Genomic DNA, 19,452 nt, shown 5'->3' with positions numbered 1-19,452 from the left:
GAGAGAGAGAGAGAGAGAGAGAGAGAGAGAGAGAGAGGAGGAGGAGGAGAGAGAAAGAGAGAGAGAGGAGGAGGAGAGAGAAAGAGAGAGAGAGAGGAGGAGGAGAGAGAAAGAGAGAGAGAGAGCAGTGGTGGTGGTGGTGGTGGTGTGTTGATATTGAAAAGCATTTTTTTTTTATTGAACTAACTTTTTTTTATAACGACCATCGCATACGCACAAGTGCAATTATTTGTCGCCGGCTCGCTTAAAAAATTGATATTTGTTTATAAGAGTTAATATAGCCTAAACTCTGAATTCACAAGAAAAACGGTTGCAAGCTGCCCGAGAAAGGATGCGCAGATATACAGCACGGATCAGAGAGGAACAGTGAGAAGATATAATAGAAAAAGGTAAAAGACAACACTGACTAAGACGTGAGGAAATGAATGCAGACGAACCTCAAGAATATTTAAAGAAAGCTAAACTATGAATGCTATAAAAATGCAACTCACCCTTTCTTTCCTAAGTAGGTCCTCTGAATTTTTTTAATTCCATTGAATTTCCACGGTTCCCACTAGCCATTATTATTAACATTATCACATTCCAAACACTGGAGCTTTGGATTTTCTTAACTCAGTATTACCTGTTAATTCTTCCCCCCAAGTCTTCCTTGAAATGCAATCAGACTTTGTGTAGTAAAAACACAATTTTATTTCTACTAAAATACGAAGACGATATTTCAAACGAGCGAGTAAAATATAGAGCAAGAATTCTAAAGATACCTACAAAAGTGAAATTGCACATAAGAAAATCATATCCCTGAATTTACAACAGCGCGTGGCTATGTTGTGACGTGAGGATGACTCAGTCAACACAAGTCAATAGGTAACTTATAGACTGAGAGGATCAACTGAATCCGTACGGATGTAATTTTTAATGGTAGGCCTGCTGACATTAGAAGCAGCAGCATATCTGTCATGAAACTTTAACGATTGTTTCTGTTTAAAAGCTCGTTAACAATCAGAATTAACTAGTCCCCGAGAGCGAACAACGTCACTTTTGGAGAAGACTTTTTCTGGTGTCTTATAGTCGAACGAAATCAAGGACATCATAAAAAGTGTACATCTTTGTGATTTGTGCTTTTGTTTTAGTGACTGATTTAGGGAAAATGTCAAAAGGAGTTTCCTTATTCTTGGACTACAACTGATAGTATTTTCGTTTTTTTTTTCTGTCTTAAATTTGATTGAGATGTGATGTGGAATTGTTGATCCTGCTAAATTTCTTTCTATAAGATTTAACTTTGTCTTATGCTAATGATAGAAAGATTGTCGGTGTAAAGCTAAGGAATTGTTTGCTCATTCGGTTATGACAGGGTGTGAGTGAACTAAACGGAATGTGTGTGTGTGTGTGTGTGTGTGTGTGTGTGTGTGTGTGTGTGTGTGTGTGTGTGTGTGTGTGTGTGTGTGTGTGTAATATATGGGTGTCCATATCTGTCAGTATGGTCTGCAGCTGATCTAACGTTTCTGCGATAAGAACAATATAATCTACTAATCAGAAGTGTGTTTGCAGTTCACCTTTGACACCATATTTCCAGTCAGAGTCTCTAATGACCATTTCGAGAAATGCAGTGAAGAATGTCGGAGAGTTAGTATCTCTTTTGACGCATCCCAACTGGTACTCATATCGGTGGAGAAAGCTGAGTTAAATCGGTGAAACATCACGAGTTCGACTTCTTAAGAAGTTATATTTGTATGTATTGTGTCTGCATTCATCTAGCTCAGGGGTTTTCAAACTTTTTGACTTGCGGACCCCTTTATATTTCAGGCTTTACCTTAGGGACCCCCTTATAAACGCTTATGAAATTTATACATAAATATTTGCTTAAAATAACATATATTTTTACATTTGTTTATTTAACAGCATTTAACAAATAGGTTTATTGTCAATTAAAAGATTTCGATTAAAAACCATATATAAAATAAAATTGCCCACAGTTTGAAAACCACTGATCTAGCTGCTCTCAAAGGTCTTTCTGAAATCTATGAAGGCGATAAAAAGAAGCAACTTATACCCTTCCACTCGTTCAAGAATTAGAATGAATATGTGGTATATCATGCTGTAGTTCTTCCGAAAACCTTCTAATTCCTTTGGTTGTTGGTCGAGAGCTCGTGACTATGAGCTTTGTAAATAGCTTTAATAATAATATTCTGATTATAATATGATGTAGTTAGAGTTCAAAATGGGGCAATATTCTTAGATTTTTCCCTTTCACTCTTTTTATAAAGCAAGACAGTATTTCTTCTTTCAAATATCAAATTACAACGTAGAACAAGGATTTCCTCCATTCCTTAACAATTTTGTTATTCTACCATCTTATTCTCAGGTTTTATCTCATCCTCCCGTCAGCATGAAAGTGTTCCCAAAGAAGGTGTCACTTCTTCCAACATTTGTGACATTGCACACATTCACACATGCGCGCGCACACACACACACACACACACACACACACACACACACACACACACAATACACAGATTTATTCATTCATTTATTTATTTGTTTGTTTGTTTGTTTATAATTCAAAAGAGAAGAAAAAGCTTCACATACTTTATCAGTGATACAGTGATAAAGTTTTCAAAATATTCATAAGCTTCCTTGCGTGCACAAGACAGTACCAGCGTTGCTAGAAATAAGAGTCGAAAAATACTCAAATAAGCCACAATATCACTGAAAATTTGACAAGCTTACGAAATCGAGGAGCGAGTAAAAAGTCAAACTACTTTGCAGGGGAAAGCCGCAAAGGAATTTGTAGATATACCCTGGTACTATATTGTACCTTTAATTATAAATCTATAAATTTACCTTTCTGGTCGTTATGCTTGATAGCCACTTATATTATTATTATTATTATTATTATTATTATTATTATTATTATTATTATTATTATTATTAATAGTAGGCGCAGGAGTGGCTGTGTGGTAAGTAGCTTACTTACCAGCCACATGGTTCCGGGTTCATTCCCACTGCGTGACACCTTGGGCAAGTGTCTTCTACTATAGCCTCGGACCGACCAAAGCCTTGTAAGTGGATTTGGTAGAAGGAAACTGAAAGAAGCTTGTCGTATATATATATATATATACATATAAAACAAATAATAAATGAGTATATGCATATATACGTACAGGTATGTGCATACCTACGTCTACCTGTATATATAGGTGCATATCTGGGTACAGGACATTGCAAACAAAACGTAGACAAGAAAATAATAATAACCAGAGTACAGAAAACACACAAGCCACATAGAGAACATTTTCCTTCATCAGCTACCCCCGTTTTAACACCGGCGTTTCGAAGAGTTGGTATATATATATGTGCGTGTGTGTGTGTGTGTGTGTGTGTGTGTGTGTGTGTGTGTGTGTGTGTGTGTGTGTGTGTGTTTGTGCGTCTGTGTTTGTCTCCCCCCCCCCGCCAACATCGCTTGACAACCGATGGGAGTGTGTTTACATCCCCGTAACTTAGCGGTTCGGCAAAAGAGACCGATAGAATAAGTACTAGGCATCCAAAGAATAGGTCCCGGGATCAATTTGCTCTACTACAGGCGGTGTTCCTGCGTGACCGCAGTCAAATGACTGAAACAAGTAAAAGAGTAATAATATCTTTATTTATATATAATTATAGGATCTTTTTTAAAACGGGGGCCACATTTTACATTGACGAAACACTTTGAAACTTGGAGCACTGGTAGAATGTGTCATATAAAACATCTCTTAGTCTTCTTTAAAAAAAAAGAAATCCATAAGTTATTCCATGTTAAAGTTGTCGTATTTCTGTAATTTCAACCAATCACTGACGTCCATTCAGCCGATATACATTAAGTGTCGACTACATAAACAAACGATTCTGAAACAATTAACCCTAACCCTAACCCTAACCCTAGGGTTAGGGTTAGGGTTAGGATTAAAGCAAATTTAAAATGAAAAAAGCAAATAAAACGAAGGTATGGAGATTAAATACACTTTACACCGCTTAATCAGCCAAAGGAGTAAATATAAACAACTGAATACTTGTCAGTGATTGGTTGAAATTATCGAAATAAGACAATTTTTTACATGAAATAAATTCGAATACAAAAATATTTTTCTGTTCTATAACACAAAATAGATAAGTATACGAAGTTTGAAAGTCTTTCCGTACCAAAAACACTACGTAAAACATTAATGAATAATGTGGCCCCCGTTTTAAAATAGATCCTAATTATACACTTCCATCATTTAAATTTGGCGCTACTCTTTCAACGATTTCAACAAGCATGACGAAGCGGGTATTAGTTTAACCCCAAGTAACGAGACCCACTGAAGAGAACTAAGAGTAATATCTCAGAGTTCGAAATCACGTGATATGGGAATGTCTGTAAATTCATTTGCACCTTTCCCCCGCAGTGGTAGGTTGATTTCTTACTCGCGCCTCGATTTCGTCAGCTTGTTAAATTTTCAGTGATATTCTGGGGGCTTTTTTTGAGTATTTTTTGTGTCTTATTTCTAGCAACGCTGGTACTATCTTGTACCCTTAATTATAAATTTATAAATTTACCTTTTTGGGTTTTATGCTTGTTAACCATTTATATTATTATTATTTACTATTAATAATAATAATAATAATAATAATAATAATAATAATAATAATAATAATAATAATAATAATAATAGTAATAATAATAATAATACCTTTATATATATAGTGAGAATTTACAGAAAACAAAAGACGGGTGTGTAAACAACAAACAGATGTATTAGTTTAACGCTCGGGCAGTGAGAAAGTCTTTTACGTTTCGAGCATACGCTCTTCGGCAGAACGGAACACAGAAATAAACAGGGAGAGAAAATAGAAGAAGTTTTAGTGGCTAGCTATCTATCATGGCGAATGCCGGACGGAGGGATATATATATATATATATATATATATATATATATATATATATATATATATATATATATATATATATATAAAATCAAAATAAGCAATACGGATTTCAAAGATGATTGCAGTACGCACGTTTCATGCTACTCCATTTATTTGAGTAATGCGAGCATTACATTAAATGCAATATGAAGAGCAATCTTCAGCTGCACGAAAATGCAGAAAATTACAGTAGAATAGACATATTATAATTGTGGCAACATTTCAAATCCAAGTGGGAGGAAGAATACATAAAAATCCAAGTGGGAGGAAGAATACATAAAAATCCAAGTGGGAGGAAGAATACATAAATGTTATGTATTCTTCCTCCCACTTGGATTTGAAATGTTGCCACAATTATAATATGTCTATTCTACTGTAATTTTCTGCATTTTTGTGCAGCTGAAGATTGCTCTTCATATCGCATTTAATGTAATGCTCGCATTTAATGTAATGCTCGCATTACTTAAATAAATGGAGTAGCATGAAACGTGCGTACTGCAATCATCTTTGAAATCCGTGTTGCTTATTTTGATTTTTTGATCACCTATCCTTTTGGAATGGTTTTTGTATAATACCATACCATACGATATTCTGGTGCCTAAACATAAGTACCATATTCAATCTTGAATCTAAATCTAAACCTATATATATATATATATATATATATATATATATATATATATATATATATATATACTATCTCTTTCCCGCCTTGGACCCTGCTGTCCATCACTCTGACTGACTATTATTTGCGCGGCATTTGTCTCCAGTTCTGTTTCGCACCAGGGTGCATACCGACCAATCGTGGCCATCTAATAAGGTCACGTGAGAGAGTGTTTTTCTGATCTTTCTGGAGCCTCTCTGTACCTATAAATAGCCTGCTTTATCCGCGCCACTTCGTCGCGGCTTCAGGACTTTTGAGGTCTGGTCGTTGACCACACAAAACACTAATCAGCCAGTTTCCAGCGACGACATCAACATCATCGTTCAACTGTTTACTACAAGCTTCGTCGCCAACGTCTCTACGTACACAAGCCAACCAACAGCAACCGCAGCTTCTCTCAACCCTGTTTGTGTGAATTGTTTTACCACGAAATAACAGCCAGAATTCGACACCTGCGAGAAACCATCTGTATCAAGTAGCCCGGCCCGGCATAGAAGCCTCAACTACACGACAACGCCTCAATGCCTCAACCTTTTATATACAGACTTTCAATCTACTGTGTACCTTAACTGAGAATTGGTATTTCTTATCCGTGTTACAGACTCTTTTCTATCCTCTGTATCTCTTGCATTCACATACATATATTTGTATATACACTCTTTGTTTACATGACGGCCTGTCTTATATTGTGTTTTATTATGTCGCATTCACACTCACACAGACATTATAGTTGACAACCAATAAACCTTACTGTTAAACATCTTTACCGGTTGAGTCACCTCTATCTTTACCTTACTGGCATTTCCTAGTTGACTATGTTATAGTATTATAACATATATCATATTTTGTGTCGACCGTGCGACGCGTTAAAAGGAGCCTGTTCCATTTGTCACCATTTCTCCTTTGGTTCGCACGGTCGTTTCTCCACATACACACACACACACACACACACACACACACACACATACACACACACACACACACACACATATATATATATATATATATATATATATATATATATATATAGAGAGAGAGAGAGAGAGAGAGAGAGAGAGAGATCCCAGCGCTTATGATCATTTTTTTCGTTTGTTTTTAAGCCTGGTACTTATTTTATTGAGCACTTTTGCCAAACCACTTAGTTTGTCACCACCACCGATAGTCGAGTAGACACACACGCACACGTGCGCACACAGACAAATATATATGGTGACAAACTAAGTGGTTTGGCAAAAGAACTCAATAAAATAAGTACCAGGCTTAAAAACAAACAAAAAAAAAGATCATAAGTGCTGGGATCTATTCGTTCGACCAAAATCCTTCAAGGCGGCGCGCCAGCTTGTCCGCAGTCAAATGACTGAAACAAGTAAAAGATATATATATATATATATATATATATATATATATATATATATATATATATATATATATATATATATATATATATATATATATATACATATATATATGGGGAGTGAGAGAGAGAGAAAGAAAGACAGATAGATAGATAGATACTGTTTAAGATGCAAATGGAGTTTCAATGTAATACTCTTTAAATCGCTACATGTTGTATGTACTGAAGTCTCCCTTTAATAATGGCTTCAAATTTTGGCAGAAGGCCAGCAATTTCGGAGTAGAGGTTAAGTCGATTACATCGACCCCAGTGCTCAACTGTTACTTATTTTCTCGAACCCGAAAGGGTGAAAGGCAAGGTCGACCTCGGCGGCATTGGAACTCAGAATGTAAAGATGGTGAAACACCGCTAAACATTTTTTCCAGAACGGTAACGATTCTTCCAGCTCACTGACTTAGGTTTCCCTTCAATAATAATGTTCCGATTATATCATGATGTAGTTAGTTATATATTCTGGCGGAACGGTTCTTTACATATGTTTATCGTATTAATGTTCTGTATTGCTTATTTCTTTAGTTTCCTTCTTCTTTTTTTAACTTTTTATTTATTTGTTGAATGTTTATATATCCAGTATGTCGTTCTCTGTGTTCAAGTATTGTTTGTAGTTCCTATGTACTGCGTCGCCAAACTAGTATGTGTCATAAAGCCTTCATTGTGATTTGCTTTGCACTAACGAGTTAAGGATTTGAGAGCATGCTAGTCTTTTAGATATGTGTGCGTGTGTATGTGTGTGTGTGTCTCTGAGTGTGTGTGTGTGTGTGTGTGAGAGAGAGAGAGAGAGAGAGAGAGAGAGAGAGTGCGTGTGTGTGTGCGCACACATGTAGTGGGATCAAAATTTAAATTACACATTTGATGACGTTATTTATATTCAGAATATCTTATATCGCTCTTATGCTCATATTTTTCTTTTACGATGTTTAAACGATGAACAATGACTAACTTGACCTTAGCTTATGCATAGGCTTGCTTTTTTTATACCCTATTCTTAGCGCTGTTTCGTTTTAGTTTCTGTTTTTGTTTTTTGGGGTTTTTTTTTTGTAAGTTACTTTTAGTTTGTTTTGTTTTTTTGACTTTGTATAATGTGCAGCAAGATTATTATTAGAACTAGGTACATTATATGAACATAATGCAGTTCCTTTTCAACCAAATTACTTTTAGAATTTAATATGGTTTGCTCATTTTTACGTCAGAACGGATTAGTTTGCGAAGAGATCTGCCTGTTAGATCTATCTAAACGAACAATCGTTTAGTGGTGTTCTCGCTCACTCTTATCAACAGAATATTATTAATAATTCTTGGTACAAGGCCAGCAATTTCGGGGAGGAGTAAGTCAATTACATCGACCCCCGATGCTCAACTAGTACTTATTTTATCGATTCCGAGAAAGGTGAAAGGGAAAGTCGATTTCGGCAGTAGAATATCTATATATATAAAAATGAGAATGTGTGTCTGTCTGTCTGTCTGTCTGTCTGTCTGTGTGAATCCCTAAAACTCGAGAACTACGCAACCAATTTCATTCAAATTTTACACATGCCTTACTTAGGGTTCCAGTTGTGTTTTAGTCAAAAGAAATTTTTAACTTCTTGCAGAGTTCGAGCCCACGGCAACATAATATCTCCTCCACTATTTAAGTATTACGTGTCAAAAGTGAAACAAAAACACTCATGTCAAATACTTTCACTTTAAAAATGAAACTATTCTACTAACTGAAACAATCACATTTCGATACTGTAATGACAGATACTTTCAGAGAGAGAGAGAAAGAGAGAAAGAGAGAAAGAGAGAAAGAAAGAGAGAAAGAGAGAAAGAGAGAGAAAGGGAGAAAGAGAGAAAGAGAGAGAAAGAGATGTATATGTATACATATACATGTATATGTACACGTATATGCATATATATAGATATAGATATAGATCTATATGCATACATGTATATGTATACACATGTGTAGATGTGTATATATATATATATATATATATATATATATATATATATATATATATAGATGTACACGTAATATGTACACATATATACATATATATACATGCATACAGATATCTATACATATATACACCCATCACACACAAACACATGCACACAAACACACACATTAGTCATTTGTTTTCTTATCCAAAGCTACGTCAAAAGTACTGAACGGATCTTTATGAAATTTGGAAACTATATTCTATGTATAACGGCCATAACTCCCATGAAAATTCATATATTTTTGATGTTGATGAAATTTTAACCCGAACATAACAGATGAGCATTATTTGTAATTCAACGGTACAACAGTGTAAGACTACCCTTTCAGATATACTTACATTGTGATTTCTGCAATGTGGTGCATAAATTGTCAAGTAAATGAGACGCATCTTTGCCTCCACTGATTCACTTGCAAAGTGTTGAGTAAAATTATTTCGTTGCAGACCTCCTTTGGGTCTTTTTATTATCACTACGACACACATAGTCCCCAGTTGGTAACATTGATTTCAAGGCCCTCCTAGATGAGAGACTGGCATTCCAATTAATGTCTATGTTCCATGCTGGCATGGATTGGAGAGTTATTAATGTAGAAATATGGTATCGTAGCTACTAACAGTTGAGGGTTGCGTAGTCTAGACGGCGTATTTAGATTTCATTATTATCTTTAACCCGGGCAAAGCCGGGTATTTCTGCTAGTTACTAATATTCTTTTCTACTCTAGGCACAGGGCCCGAAATTTTGGGGGAGGGGGCCAGTCTATTAGATCGACTCCAGTACACAACTGGTACTTAATTTATCGACCTCGAAAGGATGAAAGGTAAAGTCGACTTTGTCGGAATTTGAACTCAGAACGTAAAGGCAGACGAAATACCGCTAAGCATTTCATCCGGCGTGCTAATGTTTCTGCCATCTCACCGCCATAGAATATTCCTTTCCTTGCGCCTTTTTAAAGCCTAGCCAGGCTCATGGACCCGGTTTCCCGGTTTCAATGGCGGATGCGTTCCGCAGCTGGACGGGACGCCAGTCCATCGCAGCCTTACTCATTTTTGCCAGCTGAGTAGACTGGAGCAACGTGAAATGAAGTGTTTTGCTCAAGAACACAACACGTCGCCCGGTCCAGGAATCGAAACCACAATCTTACGATCATGGTGCTGACACCCCTAACCACTAAGCCACGCGCCTCCACCTATAGAATATTACTAATATTAAAATACATTAAGGCAACGAGCTGAAAGAATCTTTAGCACGCCAGGCAAAATGCTTAATGATATTTCGTTCGTCATCATGTTCTGAGTTCAAATTCCTCCGAGGTTGACTTTGCCTTTCATCCTTTCGTGAACGATAAAATAAATACCAGTTGAGTACTGGAGTCAATGTAATCGACTACCTCCTCTCCCTAAATCGCTGGCCTTGTTCTGAAATTTGAAACCAATATTAAAATACATTATTAATATTAAACTCAAGGCGTCGAGCTGGCAGAATTGGTACCACGCCGGGTATAAATCTTCAGCGACATTTCATCCGTCTTTATGTTCTGAATTCAAATTCCTCCGAGGACGACTTTGCCTTTCATCCTTTTGGAGTCGATAAATAAGATATTAAACATATAAATAAGATATTAAACATGTAAATAAGATATTAAACAACTTACAAACAATATAAAGTGTTTACTTCTGTTGTATTTCGGGAGCGCCATTATACCAATAATAACTCACGCACTGGTTCTACTTCACTTCTTTATTATATATTTGTCGATTAGTTAACTACGTCACCAATTAGCTAATCGACTGATTGATTAATTGTTCGATGAATCAATCAGTCAGGTTTGTCAAAGTCTTTTGTTCACTTTCACAACCTCATCACAATGACATGCTCGTTCTACTCTGTTTGTTTCAACACACGAGTTCACATCAAGGATCTTGCAAAATCAGATACAAAAGGTGTTTATTAGTTTTCAAGACAGCAGACCCATGTATATCACACTAGAGATAGAGAGATGGCACTCCGTCGCTTACGACGTCGAGGGTTCCAGTTGATCCGGTCAACGGAACAGCCTGCTCGTGAAATTAACGTGCAAGTGGCTGAGCACTCCACAGACACGTGTACCCTTAACGTACTTCTCGGGGATATTCAGCAGGACACAGTGTGACAAGACTGGCCCTTTGAATCACAGGCACAACAGAAACAGGAAGTAAGAGTGAGAGAAAGTTCTGGTGAAAGAGTACAGCAGGGTTCGCCACCATTCCCTCATGGAGCTTTAGGTGTTTTCGCTCAATAAACACTCACAACGCCCGGTCTGGGAATCGAAACCGCGATCCTATGACCGCGAGTTCGCTGCCCTAACCACTGGGCCATTGCGCCTCCATATCACACTAGCAACACATCAATAATCAGCAATTACCAATAAAACAGTACCTTATCACCTCTCCGCTCATTTACTCATGTAAATTCATACATACAATAATTTCCCATACTTTACGAAACATAAACACAATTGTATTCAAAGAGGATCACTGTAATTACTTCCTCTTACCATTTCCTAGACATAAATCCCCACAACTACCTCAAGCCTTCATCAAGCAGTAGATTAGTAGCAGGTTGCCAAATCTACCAGTTGCATTCTTATTTGTAACACTAACGAACATCATATAAAAACAACCATTTACACTCAACAACATATATGAATATCATCATCAGACACACAAGATAAAAATAGTAAGAATCCTCTGTAACATCTCCACAGAAAGAAGACATTGTAGAGAAAACAATCTAAGTGCAAATGTATCGACATCACTCACATGCACCAAATTTGGCCAAGTATTAGCTGTGTAGTTAAGAAGCTCGCTTTGCAACCATGCGGTTTCGGGTTCAATCTTATTGTGCGCCACCTTGGGCAAGAGTCTTCTACGATAAACAAGAGCTAACCAATGCCTAATAAGTAAATTTGGAAGACGGAATCTGAAAGAATCCCAAATTATATATACATAGATAGATAGATATTCTTACAATCGAACAGAATCTCGTGCTAGTTGTCTTCAACCAGTGAAAACGTGCACGTGATTCTATCCATTATAAAGATTAAAATTCAACTAGCACGAGATTATGTTCGATTGTAAGAATATCGGCAATCTGTACTGAAGATAAATAGATACTTTTATTTTGGAAGTATTGGTTTTGAAACTATAGTCTGCAGATAATCGAGGTATGTACAATTTTCACTGGTCTAGCCCGCCTGTTTTTGCTCCGCTGAATCCGTATTTGAGAATTTTTTAAGTGAGCTTCTTCTAGCATATTGACAGACCTGTATACACAAGTACTATAATCTTTTTAGGATCTCGAAAAAAAATTTTTCATGAACCTTCTGATTCTTTTAATGTGCTAGTTTCCTGGTATATATATTCACCATAAAAATCTATGGATGATTTATCAGATCGCTAATGTGTATACAAAAAATTAATAAAAACAGTTGTTTGCAATATGATACTGTAAAGGAAAATTATAATCGTCAACTAAACTAGACTAAAGGTGTGAATAATACCTACATTGCTAAAAATAGGAGCTAAAGTGCCCCAATGTAGTTACAAAGCACATAACATACACTCTGATAGGGGCTGCAATCGCACTTTAGCTTAATCTTTTACCTTTTACTTGTTTCAGCCATTAGACTGCGGCCATGCTGGGGCACCGCCTTGAAGAATTTACAGTCGAATGCATCGACCCCAGTACTTTTTTTTTAGCCTGGTACTTCTATTAATCTCTTTTACTGAACCGCTAAATTCAAGCTGTGGTTGTCAAGCGGTGGAGTATGGGGACAAACGCAGACACATATGCATAGATAAACACACACACACACACACACACACGTATATATATATATATATATATATATATATATATATATATATATATATATATATATATATATATATATATATATATATATATATATACGACAGGCTTCCAAATCCACTCGCAAGGCTTTGGTTGACGCGAGACTATAGTAGAAGACACTTGCCCAAGGTGCAACGCAATGGGACTGAACCTGGAACCATGTGGTTGAGAAGCAAACTTCTTTCCATACAGCCACGTCTGCGCCTTAATGTTTAAGAATAATAAATATACATGTGCGTGCGTCTGTGTGTGTGTGTGTGTGTGTGTGTGTGTGTGCGTGCGTCTCTGTGTGTGTGTGTGTGTGTGTGTGTGTGTGCGTGTGTGTGTGTGTGTGTGTGTGTGTTATTTTTTTGTGTTCATGTTTGTCACCCCACTGCCGGTGGACAACTGGTTTTGGTATGTTTACGACCATGTAAATTGGCGGTTCGGCAAAAATGATCGATAGAATAAATATCAAACATTAAAAGTAAGTAGTGTGGTCGATTTGCTTAATACTTCAAAGCTGGTATGGCCGCAGTCCGGTGACTGAAACAAGTACACAATTTAAACAAAAGATAATACTAATACACAAACATTATAATTATATGAATCATGGATTATACTAACCCTAACCCTAACCCTAACCCTAACCCTAATCCCCCAATTAATCAAATCAAATTGTGAAGAACACCAAATAGCTGACATCAGTCCATGCTGCGTAGATCACGCACGCACACACACACATACACACACACACTAGGTACACATCGAAAGGAAACTATCCAAATTAGTTTCAAACTTTGGCACAGGGCCAGTCATTTCGGGGGTGATTGTAAATCGGTTACATCGACCCCGGTGCTCAAATGGATAAATGGCAAAGTCGACCTCCAGAACGGAATTTGAACTCAGAACGTAAAGAGAGATGGAAATGCCACTAAGATTTTTTTACTCGGCGATTCTGCCAACTCACTGCTTTTAGATTTGTATATTAGAGTAGGAGAACTATGAGTTGTATCAAGACTTTGGACCGAACTACTTTTGTCCTCGGAATGAGACAAATAAGCGCAGTTGTTTGAGCGTCGACGATTTGACACAGCTGTCTGGACATTCTGAGTGCAAGAGGCAAACACACATACACATATGCACATGTGCCTAAAGATATACAAATAGAGAGAGACATAGATATTGCACATAGGTGCAAGCATAACTAGATACTCACACCCATAAACAGAGAATGAGAGAAAACGAGGAGGAAGGGAGAGAATGAGAGAAACGTTAAAACATTTGCTGTCAAATGAGTAATCATAGAACCAGCGACGCCAACTAGGCGGCGCCAAAATGCTGTGTCAAAACGTTCCACAGCCTTTTTTTCCCATGGTGCTACTTTCTCGGAGTCACTCGATTACACAGCAACAACAATAACAAGTGATAATGTGTGTTTAGCTGATAAATGTAGACCTGTTGGTGTTATAAAAAGACCCAGTGCTATACATCGCAACGTCTACGCACTGATGTAAATGTACGCAGCTCTGTTGGATTTGCCAAATATGCAGGGGTATGTATATATGCCTTCGAAACGCCGGTGTTAAAACGGGGGTAGCTGATGAAGTAGAATGTTCTCTATGTGGCTTGTGTGTTTTCTCGTCTACGTTTTGTTTGCAATGTCCTGTACCCAGATATGCACTTGTACATACAGGTGTATGTCGGTACGCACATACCTGTACGTATATATGCATATACTCATTTACTATTTGTTTATATATATATATATATATATATATATATATATATATATATACGCACACGCACACTCACAAAAGTGTGTATGTATGTATGTGTGTATGTATATGAATACATGAATACGTGTAGATAGATAGATAGATAGATAGATAGATAGATAGATAGATAGATAGATGTTTAAAGAGAGGGAGAAAAAGGAGGGAGAGAGAATCCATTTTCTCTTGGTGGAAATGGATACGATAGGTGCATACACAGAAACTATCGTAATGGATATGAAATAAAAGAATTACCAAGTTCTTGCTTCCTGTTATTCTCTCATACTATATATATTGAAAGAGAGAGAAAGAGAAAGAGGGGGTCGCGCACACTCTTCTTTGATGTAAGAGCAAGAGACGATGGTAAGGGAAATATGGCGCCCTGTTCCTGTAAAGTGATTGAGAAATCACTCGAGAGAGAGAGGGAGAGAGAACGGTGGGAAGGTGAAGAGGGGCATGTGTGTGTGTGTGTGTGTGTGTGTTATTTCTTTACTACCCACAAGGTAGTGTGTGTGTGTGTGTGTGTGTGTGTGTGTGTGTGTGTGTGTGTGTGTGTGCACGTGCATTCGTATCTCGGCGCCCCACCTCCATTATCTAAACTTTCCCAGCCGCCATGATATTCTGATTCAGACTTAACGGAAAGAAAAGTCAACTGAAAAGAATAACGGAGACACAAGGACGATATTGACCAGATTAAATGCACGTCTACAACGTTTACATAAACTTAATATTTCTTATAAATCATAGCTAAAATATACTGGTTTGTCTGACTTATCAGAGTACAATAGTCTTGGGTCTTTCTGTAAGCAGTAAGCCTTTGCTCCAACCACCGACAATCGGATTTTCTATGCACATACACACACAAGCCCAGACACACATATACATACATAAATGCTTTAAATATTCATTCTATAAAGCTAAAACAATGTGCACACACACACGCATACAAGCACACTCATACAAGCACACTCACATACAAGCACACAGACACAGCTAAAGTTATAAAAAAATTGATAATACACGTCGATGACTAGTATTATTATTATCTAGTATTTCAATAGTTCGAGGTTAGGATCCTTCTTCAGGAAATTCACGGAGACATCAGCTATGAACACCTTTTCTCCGTAAATTGCGTGGAGAATGGGCCGTAAATCGGAAATATTGAAGTACCAGGTAATAGTACTAACCATCGACATGCATTTTAATTTCTTATAACTTGAATTGTTTTGACTTTATAAAAAATACTTAAAACACACACACACACACACACACACACACACATAATTATAATAAGGGTGTTGAATAATTACAACACCAGTCTGCTAGGCGTGTCTATGTGGTAAGTAGCTTGTTTACCAACCACATGGTTCCGGGTTCAGTCCCACTGCATGGCGCCTTAGGCAAGTGTCTTCTACTATAGCGTCGGGGTTACCAAAGCCTTGTGAGTGGATTTGGTAGGCAAAAACTGAAAGAAGCCCGTCGTGTGTGTGTGTGTGTGTGTGTTTTTGAGTATTCCTTAAGTTCGTTTACGGGAAACGTTTTGCATATGCATATAAAAGCTTCGATTCTATTATACTGGCTACAGCCAAAAGATGCCAACTGGTGATATCAGTTTTGGTGGGTTGCACTGAGCAGTGTCGATATAATGTAGGATAAATATAGTAATAACAATAATAAACCATGGACGGAATTTATATGTATTTTAATGCATCACTACGAAGTAATTAATGCATGAACATGATCTACCATGAACATGATCTACCATGAACATGATCATGATCGCGTAGCAATGCATTAAAATATTTATAAATTCCATCGAAGGATTATTATTGTTATTACTATATATAGTCAATTCCAAAAACTACAGAGCAAAAGAAAAAGCAAAAAAACAAACGAACGCGTGGATGTAGCATAAGCAATGAATTAATAAGATGTTCAGAGAAGGGGAAAAGTGGTGGTTTTACGTAGAAAGGGAAAAGTAGTGGTTTTACGTAGCTCTTCCGGAAACGGAAAAAAATGAGGAAGTGCAAAACAAAGGAGGAAAAAGATCGCCAACAATCACGTGCTGTTATATTTTTGAGATGACCGGAAGTAGAAAGAATGAAGAGAAAGTGCTTTCTAGGACAGGAAGGTATGACAATGGTCTGCGTGTGTGTGTGTGGTAGCATGTGTGTGATTGTGTGTGTGTGGTAGCATGTGTACGTATGGAAGCGTGCGTGTGTGACAGTAACTGCGTGTGTGTGTGGTGGCGTGTGTGCATGTCGTGGTAACTGTGTGTGTTTGTACCTGTATGCGTAGTCTGTGTGTGTGCAGTAGAATCTGTGTGCGTGTGTGTTAAAGTCGCTCTGAGAGATCAACAGCTATAGCGACAGGTATGTGAATGAATGGGTGTGTCAGTATGTGTGTGTGTTTGTGTGTGTATTTGCATGTGTGCGTAGATAGAAGGATCAAAAATGAGTCAGAGGTAGAGACAGTCTGAAGAGGGTTTGGGGATGGGTGGGTGTGGTTGTGTGTGTGAGTGCGTATGTGTTGGCATGTGTATACGTGTGCGTGTGCATATGTGTATGGGTGCGTGTGTGTGTGCATATGTGTAAGGGTGCGCGCGTGTGTGTGTGTGTGTGTGTGTGTCTCTCTCTCTCTCACTGTATATATGTGTGTGTGTACGTGTATTCGTGAGGGGATGTGCATGTGAGTGTATGTACGTGCGTGTATATTTGTGCATGTGAGTATGTGTATATGTGTGCATGTGTGTGTGCGTTGTGTGTGTAGTGTGTGTGTGTGGAGGAGTGTGTGTGAAAGTATATGTGCGTTCATGTGTGTGTGTGTGTGTGCGTGCATGTGTGTGCGTGCGTGCGTGTGTGCGTCCGTATGTATGTGCATGCGTGTGCGTGTGCACAGGGTATGTACGTGTATGTGTGTGCGCGTGTGCGCGCGGGGTATAGGAATATGAAAAATAAAAAAATAATACAAATATAGAAAAATAAAAATTATGAAAAATAAAAATAATTGATAAAAATAATACAAATAAATAATGAAAAATGGAAATTAGTAATAATAATAATAAAAAAATCAATAACAGAAAGGAAAAAAATTCAGTAACAGAAATAGAATCAGTAACAGAAATAAATAAAAATTGCACTTTCCCAGAAGTTTTTGATTAGTGTTTAATTTGATAATGCACGCCTATATCTTTGTTGCGTTATAAGCATATTATCCAGGTAAAAACCAGTTTGATTGTCATGATATAGAGTCGCATAAAATTGAATTAATCCCTTGCATGAGGGGAACTTTTCACAAGAGTTGAAGGCATGTACATCCATGAACCCGTTTATACTCCAGTCAAAAACGCAAGTACATATAATTCACTTGCAACTTTCAGTGAAAATTCACCGCAGTGAATGAGAGAGATATGATTTGGTTTAATCCACCGTCCAGTCATAATGTTATGATCTCTAAGGGCAAACAATTTCCCTACTTCGACAACAAAAACTTTTACAGATAAACGGTAAAATTCATAAATTATTCTGCAAGGAAAGTATGAAATTAATTACTTCAGAACATCTGAAAGGAAACTCTAATTGTTGCATAAACAAAGAATTTTTTTAAATGATAAACAAAAAAGAAAAACTGTAATTTCAGAAAATTATTTCGCTCCTTTGGATAATTGAATGCAAGCCTTACCGGGTTACTGTAATTGTAAACATTTTTAAAAATAACGACAAAGCTGTACATAAATCAGCTTAGCAGAAAACTCATTTAAGAACGGATTATACCAACTTATGAAAGCATTCAATACATTCCTTTCTAGCAAGAAAAATCTTGTGTTATAACCCATTATTTAGCGTGAATGTAAGAACAAATACAACGAAAAAATTCTTGAACTTGATTTCACCTTCAAGACATGGTACTGCTTATATAAACAATTAGTCAAACCAGATAGAAAATATTTTACCAGCCTCTCAATCTACATATGGTAGCAACACGAACGTAAAGAATCATGGATCATTGATTACGTACTCAACTTAATAAACGAAAATTTAATATTGATAATGGATTATTATACACTTGCTTGCATGGAGAAAGTGCTTGTTCAAATATTACAGTCAACTAAACCAGATTTAATTTTCTGAGCTTAACGGACATGATAAACACCTGAACTGTAAACTATGATGCCCTACCGATATACCACCATCGAACCTCAGTTGAAACATCTATACAGTAACAAACAAGTCACAAAGAAGCTATAGTGATGTCAGGTTTATCCATTTTATAGTGAAGCGGCTATCGTGTTCTTAACGTCGGGGTCACCATTTTATGGTGATGTCGGGGTTATCCATTTTTGGTGGTAACGTTCGCCTAATGACACACTATAATTTAGTCACTATAATTTTGTCAGACTTCCACGTAAAGCTCGAGGGGGTTTATTCTCGTCACATCCCTTTTCCGTTTTGCTTGTCGTCGTAACCGCCAGGGGTCACTGCAAAATCTAAATTTTTTATAAACTTGTTTCCATTATGGTTTTTATCTGTAATTTACAAGATGCGACTTTTTGCAACTAACGTGCATATATTTCACACACACACACACATATATATATTTATATATAAACTTATATATATATATATATATATATATATATATATATATATATATATATATATATATATATATATATATATATATATACTGTATATGGTTCTAAGATATCGTAAACTTAAACCAAAGCATAAATGAATTTGTAGTGACGCCTAATACCAGTCGCCATTTTGGAGAGTTCGTCCACGCATGCGCAGAGACATGTCTTCC

At 36.9% G+C, this 19,452-nt stretch overlaps 1 protein-coding gene across 2 annotated transcripts in view; it reads right to left on the bottom strand.

The window, feature by feature from the left end:
- Positions 1 to 19,452, bottom strand: part of LOC106869864 (uncharacterized) — an 83,126-nt gene that overhangs the window by 33,022 nt on the left and 30,652 nt on the right. Inside the window, exon 2 of one of the 2 annotated variants that reach the window (XM_052971821.2) lies at positions 2,587 to 2,662. The exons of the other annotated variant lie outside the window; for it this stretch is intronic. The gene's annotated coding sequence lies outside the window, so the exon portion shown is untranslated. The remainder of the gene's footprint in view (positions 1 to 2,586; positions 2,663 to 19,452) is intronic. 2 annotated transcript variants of the gene reach the window in all.

This window comes from Octopus bimaculoides, chromosome 11 (genome assembly GCF_046866305.1).
Source record: "Octopus bimaculoides isolate indiv1 chromosome 11, ASM4686630v1, whole genome shotgun sequence".
NCBI lineage: Eukaryota > Metazoa > Mollusca > Cephalopoda > Octopoda > Octopodidae > Octopus > Octopus bimaculoides.
Note: the sequence above shows the minus strand (reverse complement) of the source record. Positions and strands in the feature narration are given on the sequence as shown.